We start from the raw sequence: 14,537 nt of genomic DNA on the forward strand, positions 1-14,537 counted from the left end.
ATGTTTCCACCAACGACCTTTATGTAAATAAAAGCAGTTGGTGTGACAAGATTACATATCTATTTGTTCACCAGTCACACTTAAAACATCATGGCATTTATTGCTGCTGTCCACATAAGATGGCATGTGTTTGTTTTTAACGTCTATTCACTATGTTGATAGAGAGGGGGTGACATGCATTAAGGGCCCCTTGCCTTGACACTCTTTATTTGTTTTTTTATTTGTTGGGCTTTCTGGTGGCATGGAGGCACGTGATGGTGAGTGGCAGTATGACATGAAAGCTTTGTCTACCGTATAAGCACACACCTCAGTGTCAAGGTTTATTTGAAAAAAAATCGTTTTCTATTCTTTTACCTGGCTACATTTTGGCCTCAGCCAAGCATAAAAACCTTTTGTGGTATAGTCTTTGTTTATTGGCGTTGTCACTGTGGTGTTTATTTATGTGCAAAATTGAAAATGCTCACACAAACAGGCGGATGGAAACATATCTTGCCTCTCTCTTTCTCTCGTCATCTCTCTCCCCAGCTGTCTGACGTCACCAGTTCAAGTCCCATCTGCTTTGGGCCACAACTGTCTAAAATGAATGAAGGACAGCTGACATGGTGTCGTCTCAAGCACTTTCTCTCCTTCCTCTTTCCTTCTCTGTCCCCTTTTCTTCTGAGGCAGTTACTGTGTTAGTCCACACAGTGGACCACAGAAGCACGCACTCTCCCCTCTCTCTCTCGCTTTCTCTTCAGCACCCTGCCTGTCAAGTGTTATTTGGTGCACTGTGGTTTATTGGCTTGGTTTTGTTGCGCGGCGGGACAATTGGAGCTCGGTTTGGATAGAGGAAGCTGATGAATGGTGTTCCCTGAGCCGTGCAAAGCGTCCTCCTCTCTACTTCATTGATGTGTTGATGCGACTCAGCTGGCTGCCCAGTGAGTTTGTACTGTATACTGTTGTGGGCTCACAAGCAGACAGATGCACATGGACGCTCAGCGCTGAAAAGGGCTTTTATGCTTTTTTATAGTGCCGATCCCTCTCACACTCACTACTTCTCTCGTGGTCTTTCTGCGCTCTCTCTGCTACAGTGACTGTGCAACATGCAACAGTAAGACAGTGGATGTCACAGAGACAGGCTTCTCTTAAGGCCACAGTGTTTTAGTGAAAAGAAAATGACTAGATATGAGGTATAGAATATAAAATAAAAGGTAACAGAAAAGGTCAACAGGCCTTGGTAACATGGGGGTAAACGACCGAAGATTACAGTAGTTCGCAGGGTAACCCCCTCCCCAACATACCTCAACATCTTTGTAATTTTTACTGTATTCCTAGAATATGAAGAGGCTATCTATGTCTAGAGGTTATTATAACACAGATGTTATATGTTATGCTGTTGCAAAATAAACAAACAAGGCATCTACTGCTGCAAAAACCTGACCTACTACACACTCACTCATCTGTTTGTATATCCCTGTTACAGCTGACCCACTTCCCCCCAAACGCATGCCTTTTTCTCAGAGGTGACAATCCCTCTCAGTTATTTATTCCAACAGGATTATTCAGATATGTGATCTGGCCCGCTTGCGTACACAGACAGCAGGACAGTCATTACTTTCTACTCACAGAGACAAGAGAAGGCTGTCAACTCTCACACACTGAGACAAGACATGAACACCACACACACACACACAGTTAGCTCTCAGCTTCTTTGTGCTTGAATAATAGCGAATTAATCCACTTTTGAAAACCGTCTCGGGGATCTAAATTCTTTAGGAGTTACAGTGTATAACCCGCAGGATTGCCGCTTTTGGAAGCTCCTTTGTGTGACACTTTGGATTGTTATCTGTGACACAGAACATGGCCAGTCTGACCATGTGGTTCTGTTTCCACTCCATGGGCTTTTTCAGGGACAGGAAAGGTCGGCTGACTGTGGAACCATGTCAGACAGCTAACAAAGTTGGTAGGTGATCCCAGAGGGAAGAGGGAATGTGAGAAAATGTGATTGGAAATGTGTGTGTTAATGTTTTTCAGACATTTTCTGAGTGGAGTTTGTTTGCTGCAGTTTGATGCCTGTTAATTACAGGAGTTTTAGTTGCTGGATCATGACTTCTTTTGGCCTTTGCTTTTGAGCTCCATGTCTCGTAAATCCATTTTCAGAGCTTATCGGAGCTTTCCTCAAAATTTGGAAAAATAACGGTAATCCCCCCTTAACTTTCCCTTTGAGAGACAACAAAGGAGCTTAATTTCTCTCAAGGAGTAAACAGTGAATGTTTTCCTCAGTTCAAAAGGTGTTGGCTCCCAATCAAGCAACTGTTTTATGAAAGTGGATATGCATTATTTGGATCAAATTTAGCCACACTCATAAAAGAGGGGAAACACTTAGATGATTTGGTCTCAATGAATTTACACACAGATGAAGATGTTGTTTGAGTATTTTTGAGTTTTATTGACATCAAGATGATTTAAAGGGTCAAATACAAAAGCTTTACATGCGATTATAAATGAATGAGCGATTCAAAAAATCCTGTGTCAGAAGGCTAATAATTCAAGACTTGTTGCGATTCATGTGACAAACTTCTGTTACATATTTGAAGAAAACAGGATGAATGTACTGATGAATGGACATTTTCAGTGTGTGTCTCATAAGGTAGGTAAATACTCACTATGCTCATGATAAATACACTTGTAAAGATGATAACATTATTAACATTAAGGGTCTTTAGGTGCCCCCGTGCAAAAGCTCACAGTCTAAGTCAAAGTATTAGTCAGAGAGAAGATTACAACCAATCATTATTAAAGCCTATTTCACCCGCAAATCCAGTAGCAACAACTGTTGGCTGTTGGCTGGCTTAACTTTTTTTCCCTGTGAGTAGCTAGCCCGGCACACAGGGGAGAAGCTGTTTAATGCAAAGCAGCACTTGTTACTAAATCTTGTTTTGGGGAGGGGTTAGTGACATGGGGGGGAATGGCGAAAAAAGCCAGTTGGTGAAGGCAAAAAAGAGCTGGCAGTGCCTTTGGCTTTCTACAGCTCAGTGGGTGGCAGGGCGTTGGTCAATATATGGCAGGGCTGTTGTTCAGTTGCCTCCTCACCGTACAACACTGGTACGGTTAGAAAGCTAGAACTGGTAGGGTGATAACCACTGTAGACTGGTGTAGGGTGTAGTGTAGGCTTAGATTGATTGGGACGGTTTGATGCTGGATTTGGTTTACAATGGCAGTGCTGGATAACCACAGCTGGCAGTTCGCCCAGGCCGGAAAAACCCTGATCAGACTCTCAGGTAGAGTATTCTCTATCATAAATGTATTCTGAATCTTATTTATCCAGAATCCTGTTTATTTTGATTCCTCACAGTCGAAGTACTAAGACGGAGTCCACTCAAGTGCACAACTAAAATGTCAAAAAACATGCTTATATTAAGTTTGGAAGAGGGATATTTAAGATTCTCAATCTCTCTCTAAAGATTTAATGTGAATGATCAACAACCTCATTACACCTCATAATGTTTTATTTGTGCTGATATTTTAGATTTTTGTGTTTTTTCAATCCATGTGACCTCAGCACAAATAGGACCTTAAGTAATGAGATGTTATAAATGAAAACGTAGCGGTATCTTCATCACTTTGTATTATATTTTGTTTCAAATGAGACACGTGAAAGTGATTACAAACACTATTTATAATGCAAATTAGAAAAATATCTCCTTAGTAGAACAGTTAAGATTAGAATACTAGGTTCTATTGCCTCAGTTTTGCATTGACTGGTATTTGTTAAGCATTTGTGTATGTTTGTATGTTTGAATTTGTTATGCATGTGTAGAAACCACAACTGTGTAACAGTGATGGAGTCTTGCACATTTTAAGGAAAATGATGCAACATTTTACTATTTTCATGTGTGATGACTTTGCCAGTTTATCAGCAATCCTTGGGCCAACAAACTCGGCACTTGGCACTGACACTAGTTAATAACAATAGTATGTCTATAGCCCCTGTCTGAGAATAGATAGGGGAGTGAATGATTGGATGACTGAATAATAGACTGCACCTAACCCTCTGCATATATGCTTGTGTTATTTCCTGGACACAAAGTAGTATGGAGAACACATACTACTGTATGCTTTCACATACACATACTGCTGTATGCTTTCCACTGTTGCAAGAAAGCCCTACTTTTAAAATGCCTGGTGCAATGCAGCTGCATTATAGCAATTCCCAGGAGGACAAAATAACAGCAACACCTCACAATGCAAACCAATACAAAAGCCTTGCAGTAAATAATACTGTTGTGAGGCATATAATGATAATTTTTCACTAAGGCTGTGTAAGTGACATTGACTGCAACAGTCAGATCTCTGTAAAAGCTGACACATATTGCTGATTTATGCCTGTGTGTGTGTCTTATGTTTGAGAGAACTTAGGGGATGGTGATGGGTTATTGTCTTTTTATACACTTAACCGCCACCCCTCATGCTTAAGGTGCCCTGTTTTCAGTTTAGTATATGGGTCATTGTGCTCAGCTTGTGCTGTGCTAGATAGACAAAACTGTTGTAGTTACAATAGAATATAAATAGAAAACAAAGTTACTTGGGGCATACAGTACAGCTTATGTTGAGGCTATACCATGGCTAAGCTTGCACAGCTACAGCCTGGTAGCCACCTGTGCCAGGTGTTGAAGCAGGTCAACCAAGACAGTTGGCCTACACCTTAAGCACATGACAGAAGTTAAACTATTAGACAAGTTCAGTACATAACATCAAACTTGGCTTTTACCTCCCAAAATGCTCTCATCAGGTAGCTAGAAGACGCTACGGTCATCACTCTCAATAAAAATGGAAATGTTCTTTTTCATCCCCCCTTGTTCAATCACCGAGACCTGGTGCCTGCAGGGGTAATGAATGCAGATGTCTGAGGAGATGACTGCTCTGAGGCGATTAGGAGAAACAGTGCTATTTGTCATGAGGAGAGCACTGCAGAATGAGATCACAACAAGGCACGCTGAGGGAGGATTTATAAAGGTTCTGACACAGTTTCATTTAAAATGCGTATCCCAAGACCTGGGACAAACTTGAAGTCATGGGTCCAACTTACTACTTGTGATGATGACTGTGAATTCAATTGATCAATCTTTTCACTTCACAGGAGGACCTTTTGACCTTCTACAGGGCCTTTTCACTTTTATAGTAAGATCAATAGAAAAGTTCTTTGTCAGACCCTGTAAAAGCTAAAGTATCAATGCACAATGCTTTCATAATGTCCCCAATAATCACTGAGCAGGTAAACCAGTAGATGACCCATCAAACTTTGTTGCAGACTTTTAAAACTTAGTCTTCATACACATACAGACACTGTAGATGTCCCATTTTTATGCACCCCGGGAGGAATTGGTACGACAGTCTTCTTTCTGTTTAAAAGCTGGACAGATACAGAATGGAGTTGCGGCAAGTTGATAATAACAAGACAAGTGCTTCCATTCAAAGGCTGCTGCTTCAGTCCTCTGTTCCTGACACTGACAATGCCCACAAGGGCTTGCGCCTGTCAAACTTACTGACTGTTGATGTAGCATTGATTCCCATGTTCTCATCCTTTTCAAATGGAGCTGTGTTGCAGTGTGTGGACACAAAACCCCATAAAAAAAAGACAGCATTAAGTACTGGCAAGTGACACAGAGGGTTGCCAATAGTGAGGCCTAGGGGAACACTAAGTATGTCAGAAGTCAATAGAGTCAACAGAGGTAGGGGAGAAGACCGGGAGAGAGAGAGAGACAGACAGTGTGGTAGGACGTCACATGAGAGATGAGAAACAAATAAAAAAAGGAGAATAGAGGAGATTTGTAAATTGTACACGGAGGTGAGGTTGTTATCCAGGCTCACTGAGGTGTGAAAGGAATAGAGAAACAGCTGTAGCACCATAAAAAGAACACATACAGTATTTATATTCTGTCAAGGCTTATTACAACCTTAACCAGATTACAAATGAAACAACTACACACACAAACAGACAGTTGTTTTCTTTCAGGTTGTGTGTGGTTTTTGTGTGTGCATTTCATCTTCTACAGTATATTATTGCTACTGCATTTACTACGCATGCATGTTGCAGCACTAAAAGTGTCAGAAATGTGCATGGTGTTGTGTGCAGGACTGCAGTAATGTGAGAGCACAGATGTGAGCACAGTAGTTCATTATACAGCATTGAAACTGCTCTGATTGTGCCCTTTTTACTGGTCTCACAAGCAGCTCAGTGAAATAGCCTTCATATGCACACTCACTGGCTGCTGACCATTGTTTATCTTAGCATTGCCCCTTAGCTGCCCACACACGGCACTAAATTGGAGTTATATTTAGGGTGTGAGTTAGATTTGTTGTACTGAATGGTGTGGACATGATTTACAGAGCTTTCTGTTCTCTCTGCTCTGTGTGAGTTGTTCATTCAGAGAGCTCTGAATCTGTGGGATATATTTAGGTGAAGATGTCTTACTAGTCGACAGAAAATGAATCAACAACGATTTTGATTATCAATTAATAATTTAAGTCATGCAAAAATACCATTCTCTAGTTCTGATTTCTCCGCTGCTTTTGTTGGTCAGACAAAACAAACTATTTGAAGACATTAGCTTGTGCCGTGGGAATAATAATTAGTTTAAAAAACCAACAGATTAATGCAATTATGAAAGCCACGGCCTTAAGCTATGAAAAGTGTTTGAAGCTGGTAAGTCCATATACTGCTGCTTAGGTTAAACAAATGGAAGGAAGAAACACAACAGTCCTTCAGTGGAGGAACGGCATTGTTTTATCTGAAGGCACCACAGATTACAGTTACAGATTGAACATTTGAGCGCAGTGCCAGAGCTGTACCATGACATTACTTTGTGTTTCCTACCCTTCCCATTTGTTATGACTTATTCATACCCTTTTTTGCAGTGCTTTGGGGTTATATCCAGGTCGAGGGGTTGCGGTAGGAGCAAAGTGTTATTTTTACTGTAAGCCACACTGTAACAACAATATGAGAAACCTGATGAAAGTTGAGCTCACCACAGTCCCCAGGCCCCCTGCCAGCTCCGGCTGAAGGTCACAGAACTGGAGTAGAGTAGAGGCTGCTAGAAGTGGCTTAGTATCTGAGGGAGGGATAGAAAGACTGTGTGTGAGAGAAAGATAGGAAAATAAACAAATGAAAAGGATATACAGTTGAAGAGAAAGAAAGATACAGAGATGGAGCGAGAGGCAGAACAAGGGGAAGATAAAGCTCTTAGCTCTTCATCTTGCCACCCTGTTGCACCAGGACAACGTACGCTTGCTGTTATTCTAGTCGGGGTTGTCACACAGGGGACGTGACAAACAACCTGCTTGTATCAGCCCATCATGCAGATGAGCTAAGCACTCATATTGCTCACATCAACTTGTAGGGCAATGGCAGCCTGATATCCCTACACACTGGGGGGTTAAACAGAAATAGTACACACCATAGCATCTTCATATGGCAGATACATGATGAGAGTAGATAAAAACAAGTTGTGGTTACAGAGCTAAAAGCTGAATTGTTCATTTAAGTCCCTTGGGTGAAATGTCTATGGAATGCCAATTTTAGATCAACATCAAACTGTGAAAGTCAGCAGTTTATTAAGTTCAGGTTGAGTGTTCTAGACCGCTCAGTATTTTTATGTTTGACCTTTACGTGCAACTCAAAGTGCTGGTATTGGCTTGTTTCGAACTCCCCTGTGATTTGGATATTTGTAAGAGAATCAGCTCGACCCCAAAAAGCTGAAATATTGTGTGAATTACCACTTCTGTCAAACTAAGTTGGTTTTAAAATGTTGAAGATCAAAACTCAAACTTTAACAACACCACAAAACAGAAGAACTCGCTGGTATTACTGCTGACGCCGGCTGTAGACTCTGTGCCATTGGTGGGAGACATTCAGGGCAAGAAGTTTCCTGGAAGACACTGATGTTACTTTTCTCAGAGTGAGAAATCAATTTTGTGTTGTGCTGAAGTGAAATCCCTCGAGCATCTACAGTGGCCTGTGCTCTGCTTTCTGCCTGGGTTCTGTCAAGTTTTACCTAGTCTGACTCACAGGAAGTAGGCTGTGGGTATAAGCCCGCCACTATTTCAGTCGGAATTCTCCTCCCCTTCCGCTATCCGCATGTTAGCATTTTGCTAGGACACTGTTGCTGCATCCTGGGCTTAGATCGTGATTGATTAAAAAGAAATACAAACAAGCCAGATCGTTACCCCTTATACCAACCCTCGGGTCAGGGGTTAAAGTTCTTCTTCTTCTCTTTTGTTGTTTAGAGGCAGTTGGCAGACTGCTTTTAAGTGCATTACTGCCTCCTTCTGGATTGGGGGGTTAAATGGGCATATGGGCCACATAGTGTCACTCCTACACTGCCGCGTTAAATGCCGCAACCGCCAGATTTGATCTGAATGCAGCCTAATAAGTTTTAACCAAAAAGCTGATAAAGTGGCACATCCCTCTCTCCAAGGGAGCTCTATTCTTAGAGTCCTGCAAAGGGTGTCAGTCATACTGCTGCACAGTGAAACACAGGTCAGAACACAGGCGCACATACACACACACACACACACACACACACACACCTAAGCTGGCATACACATGTTACAAACGTGTGCATGCAAAGACACATGCGTGTATAGACATACACACACATCCACATACAGTAAGACCAATGCACACACCCTCTAACTCTGGTACAGCAATGACTAAACCAATCCGCTCCCACACTTCCTCTGTTTCTGCGCTGTTCCCAAAAGCTCCCCGCATTCTAAGCCAGTCCAAGTCGGGCCAAACTGAGCCAAACCAGGCTGAGCGGTGTGACAAATGCCTCCCAGTTGTCTCTTTTCACTCAGACTCATAGTAAGGTTCACATTCTGGGCTCTGACCCAGAAATGAAGTATGAAAGAGCCATCTGAAATCCATCACAGTCACATGCACTGTAAATCTTTGTATATAGCAGACACTAAATTCTAAAAGACCTTACATTTATACAGCTGTGATTACAAATAAATAATGAGAATCAATTTGTTGCATCTGTACCATGACATATTGCTGAATGTTCAAGTGCTGGGTGCACATTATTGGTATAAAATGCATTTCATAGTGTCTACTGCTCTGAATCTTTGGATCTTACCACACTTATCCTCCCTGGCAGCAGGAATGTGTGTTGTCAGGCTCATGCTGAGGCGGTCAGCACAACAGCCAGGGAGTTATACTGTAGTATTTCTGCAGTATTAAGTAGCAGGCCTGGTTGGTTCTGCTGCACTGCACACACAGCCTAGTTTGTAATTGCTGCGAGTTTGAGGTTACGAGGTTATGAGCCAGAGGATTGGCATCATGCGGCGTGCCAGGCTGTGCAGATGCACCATGCACAGTCTAGCCTGTGGTCTAAAAGACTGGAAGCAAAGGGATTGGCACTGTGCGCGGAGGCCGTCTGTTCCGTCATGCTGTGGAAAGACGACACGAATATGCAGTTGTGTTCATTTTGGGTTTATGAGTTGGGGTTATGGTGCTTGTAGGTGAAGAAATTGGTTGTGTTTATCCCTGCACATGTAACAATTTTGGTCAGGGGTTTATAACCTGTTTCCATTCTGATCTAAACTTGGTTCCCCATTCCCCATTACGTCTCATTAAAACCCTCTAGATGCAAGTCTGTAACCCAACCGTGGATCCTAAAGGATGTAGGATGTTTTCAGTCTGTGGTGTGAAGAATTGGTACAAGGCACAAACACAATCTGTTCTGTAGTAGTGGAAGGAGGAAATGGATTGGCACACTTTCTGTGTGTTGCCTCTGCTCAACAGAAATGTGAATTTAAGGATTTAGGGCACAATCCTTGTGGAGAGACAAGATGAAGGGCTGAGCAGAGTGAATCTGTGTCGCTGCCTCTTGCTCTCTGTCTGTTTGCTTTCTAAATTCATGCAGAGCAACAGGAGTGAAAATGCAGCGTACTCACGTCTCTAGCTGCATGTGAAATTTTTTCACAGTGACTTTGGAATCAAAGACTGAGAAATTGTTTAAAAACCGAGCATGGAACCGTTCAGTCACATGTAGAGGCTCAGTCATTCTGTCTTCAAGTTAAATGTAAGCTACAATTTTGTGTCTTCACCTCTGTATTCTGTGGTTGTGTGTTGTGTGTTACTAGAATATCACTGCTAAACCAAAAGGGTTGGCTGACCTTTGAGCTACGTAAAAGCACACAATTAGATGACTTGCTGCCATCACTGAGCAGGCAAAGTTTGCGTTAGTACAAAATTGGGCAAACTGTAACTGTAATTTGCATGCAAGCATGACCCTGACTGAGTGCCCATGAGTGAATTATGAATGATAGCCAGTGGTGGCAGTTTTGCACAGTTGTGGGAAAAAATAGTTTCATTTGTCTCTGTGTTCTAAGTTTCCCTTGGCAACACAAGAGGAGAAAAATACTTTTACCTTATGGCTTTTTCTTGCAATGTTCCACTCGTTTGTACACTGAACTGTTATTGCATATTTATTAAATGGAAAAGAGCGACAGTAAGTTAACAAATAATTTGAGAACATCACCAACTGCCTAAATATGTAGTGGAAATGCAAATTACCAACATGACAAATAGTGATACATGAAGGTGCATTATTGTATATCATGCATTATGTGTTGTCAAGCCAGCCTGAGCACAAAAATACTCCTCATGACATAATATCATTGTCCCTTTGAAGAATGTATGCACAGCATGTCTCCATTACTAAATCTGCTGAGAGAAAGAGAGCGTAAGTGCACATATGCCTGCCCATAGTTGTGTGTGTGTTTCTGCTGGTGTGCATGTGTGTCATGAATCCGCCACTCCTGCTTATGTCTAAATGATCCACTACCTGTCATGTGTGCAGTTGATCTTCTCATCTCGCGGTCATCACCTTGTATTTCCTGTTACTATGTAGATATGCAAGGACAGATGTGTCACAGTGAGCACAGAAAAAAAGATTTTCTTCTCTATTCATTTTCCTGCTTTGAATTCTAGATTAAAAAAATTATCATTACAAAAAAGCTCACTGTAAAATCCTCATTTCTTGGATGAACACTTTGCATTTCGCCTCTTTTTACAGGGCACAGAGTGCAGGCTGCCAGTAAAATGGATTGCTCTCATTATGAGTGTGTTATGAACAAGCAGTCTGTGATTGAAAAGCTTTATTTCATGCTCGGCAGACTTGTAAATGAGGGGTTGTGTGTAGTGAAGAGAGGAGATTGCCTGTGTGTTCTGGTGTGTTAGTGTGTGTAGCGAGAGGCGATGATGGAATTTCATGAATCACAGTGTGTAGGGTGATACTTTATTTCTGTGGGATATTGTTTGGGTTATTGCTGCATATAAACACGGTGAAAATTAGGAAAGGCTCCATGGTTGTATGTGTACTTACGGCATTGTGCCTATTTTACTGTGTTGCATCTATCATACAGTGGAAGCAATATACTCTTCACCAACAGCTGTTTATATTTTGCTGCTCTTCATTTTTTTATGACCATACAACACTTTATATGGAATTTTCCAACCTGATCTTACAAATCCAGTGTTGCAGCCTTCTACATAAACCCAGAGTGCATGTACTGCATGCCCAGTCTTCTGCCAGACTTAGTCTGTTGTGGTATTCAAAAAAGGTGACGGACTGCAGTTTTAGCAGGACTGCAGCAGGATAACGGAGGTCAGTGTTGGCTGTGTGCCAGCGCCAGTGTTTTACATAAACCACCACAGTGAGGAATGTGTCTAGGCACACTTCACAGGAAACACACACACATGTGCTAACACACAAAGTACAAGAGGAGTGTTTTTTTTCTTTCTGCTTGGGCCCTGTAGTGCTGATGTTCAATGCACCCATACACACACACTGAAGACACATTAGAAATCTACGTCTCTGTTTTCAACATTGCCACGCTGAGTCTTCTTATGTTGTCTGAGTGTGAGAGACCGATAGAGGGGGACTGGATGAGAAACAGGTGCAGCAGGTTATAAAGAGACAGTCAGCTACAGAGAGGGAGATCATAAAAATCATGACTGTGGATTGCGAGGGACTCACTCAGCTACTTGGCCTCTCTCTCTCTCTCTCTCTCTCTCTCTCTCTCCTCTCGCCAGCCGTGGAAAGACAATGAAACCATTATTGCTACCTCAGTCTCATCTTGTCTCAGCTGGTCGTGACATTATCAGTGAGTCAGGTTATGTCCAGTCCGGCCACTTCCCACAGTGAGCTAATGTGCTGTCATCCAGGCCTGACTGCTGCTCCTAACTCCCTCAGACCGTGGATGAAATCGATATTACAGGAGCCATTAAAACATGTAGGAGTTATTCGGCTGTCTCCTCCTGCAGTCTCCTCTGTCTGTATTATTATCTGTCTCGCTGTACACTGCAGTTTTGTCTGTCCCCATATTCTCTTCTTCCCTGTCTCGCTTGAATCATTATCAGCCCGTGCTTCTCTGCTCCTGTCATTTCATACCACACACTTTGTCTTTGTCCCTCTCCATTTCAGTCTGCCTTTGATCCATTTATCTTTTTATCTATCTATCCATCCATTTATGAAGCTTTCTGCCATTCCCTCTGTCTGTACTTTGCATTCTGTCACATCTCTTTTTTTTTTCTGCTTCACATCTTCAGGTTGTAACTCATTTTCAACCTGCAAGAAGCAGTCACAGGATTAATGATACTCGTGTTGAAAAATGTCTTAATTTTACTGTTTTGCTCCCTGCTTGCATCAAGCTGTCGGCTGAAAAGTATTCAAATTGTGAGAGCAAATACTCAACTTTGAGTATTCACTGGCTTCTTGAAATTATGGCTTTACTGTATAGTTTGAAATTAATTTAGAATCATGACTGACTTTTATTTGAGGGTTATTTGTTGTGTATGAGCGCATGATTCAGCACTCAGCAGTCTAGCCACTATCTAATTAGCTCATTTCCATTCGTAGTCAGTGGGATTAAATGTTTATATTATAACTGTCAAAGCAGCACAGTGTTTATGTAAAGTTGTTAGCCCTTTCCTCTACAGTGTTTGTCTCCCTTTTTGACCCCTAAGATCTGTTTACCAAAACAGAGCTTAGAAATATTTCTCATATTTTCATGTTGTTCTTCCCCAGATTGCATTCTCATCCTATTTTGTCATTTTTATAGACACATAAGCAGAAATACAAGTACTGCATCTAACTAGTTTGTGAGTCTGCTACAGCATACATATCTGCTCTGTGAATCACATGTCCTGTCTTCTCCTTTGAGAAAAAACTGTTTCCATTTTCTCTTTTTTTTGGTTTCATAATGGCGCCCCCTCATTTCAGTTGGAGCTCATAAAATACTTCAATTCTAGTTTGCAAAACAGCCCTATGGGCTTCTCTTCTCTGATTTTATTCGGTTTATTACTTGAGGTACAATATAGTGTAGTGTATCTCAAGGTAAAGTAAGCAGTTGTTGCAGCTTTTTTGAGCTTGTGAGCTTGTCGTGTCATTTTTGGTATTCGTCTGTGCCACCAATCAGAAGAAAGTGACTTGCATATACTTATATATTCAGTGGTCAAAGCTGTCAATGTCATGGCGACATCATAGCTTTCTGCTATAGATGATTGTGCTTTCCAGTGCATAAAGTTGTTCGTTGTGGCAGTGATAGAGAATCTGTAATGTTAACCAAATGAGAATGCACTGTATTTGAATGTAAGCCCTTACACCATGGAAATTAATAAAATATGCTATGATATTTGACTATATTACACATCCTTCCAGTATTCTGTTTAGTGGACCATCTGAATCAGTTGTCTTCATGACTGACTGCTCTGACACACCAAAGAGATAAAAGTCAGTCAGTTGGTGTGAGCGTGTTTCTGTGTGCATGAGTGTGCGTATGTTAAATTGCTCCATCTTGCTTCCTGGTATTAACCAGTGTGCCATCTGTTGAGGAGGCGAGGCAAAAAAGTTGACATTTGAAGAACATACCAAAACAGAGCAGGCGAGACCATGGTGGATGGTGGAAAACCTAAGCATACCAGGCGAGGCTAAACATATAGGGCTGCAACAATGTGCTTACTAATTATCATCCAAATGGATCAGTTAGTCTACAGAATTTCAAACGTCTTGCAATTTTTGAAATTCCGTAGCAATGGTGAAACTATAAAAAGATAGATGATTAAAACAAAACTTGTTGTTACTTTGATGTGCAAACAGACTAATTGCTTTCTAACAAATGACAATACCATTGCTTGACTTGCCATGGTTATAACCAGACCCATAAAGTCCCTCATATGTGTTCCTCACTTTGGTCCATTGATGTCAACAGACTAATTGAATTCACTACATGTAAGTGACATTTTTGGGAAATGCAGCTGAACAGAATGGTGTACGTCCATGCTTGCTGTATAATGATGGTGCCTTTTATACAGTATGTCAAAGAAAGTGGACACTGACCAACTCAGAGCATGCTAAATGTATCACACTGGCTACATTGGTGTGAAAATAAAAACTGTTGTCACTCTGCTGATTAACTGGCTGTGTCCGTTTGTCTTTGTCTTTGTCTATTTAAGGATTTGGGGATTTTGGTTGTTTCCCGCCTGACAT

General features: G+C 41.5%; 1 protein-coding gene across 1 annotated transcript in view; it reads left to right on the forward strand.

Annotated features, from left to right (window-relative positions):
• The window catches only part of triob (trio Rho guanine nucleotide exchange factor b), an 88,520-nt gene that overhangs the window by 12,024 nt on the left and 61,959 nt on the right, over nt 1-14,537 (forward strand). The gene's annotated exons all lie outside the window — the stretch shown is intronic.

The sequence above is a fragment of the Enoplosus armatus genome, chromosome 9 (genome assembly GCF_043641665.1).
Source record: "Enoplosus armatus isolate fEnoArm2 chromosome 9, fEnoArm2.hap1, whole genome shotgun sequence".
In the NCBI taxonomy this organism is placed as follows: domain Eukaryota; kingdom Metazoa; phylum Chordata; class Actinopteri; order Centrarchiformes; family Enoplosidae; genus Enoplosus; species Enoplosus armatus.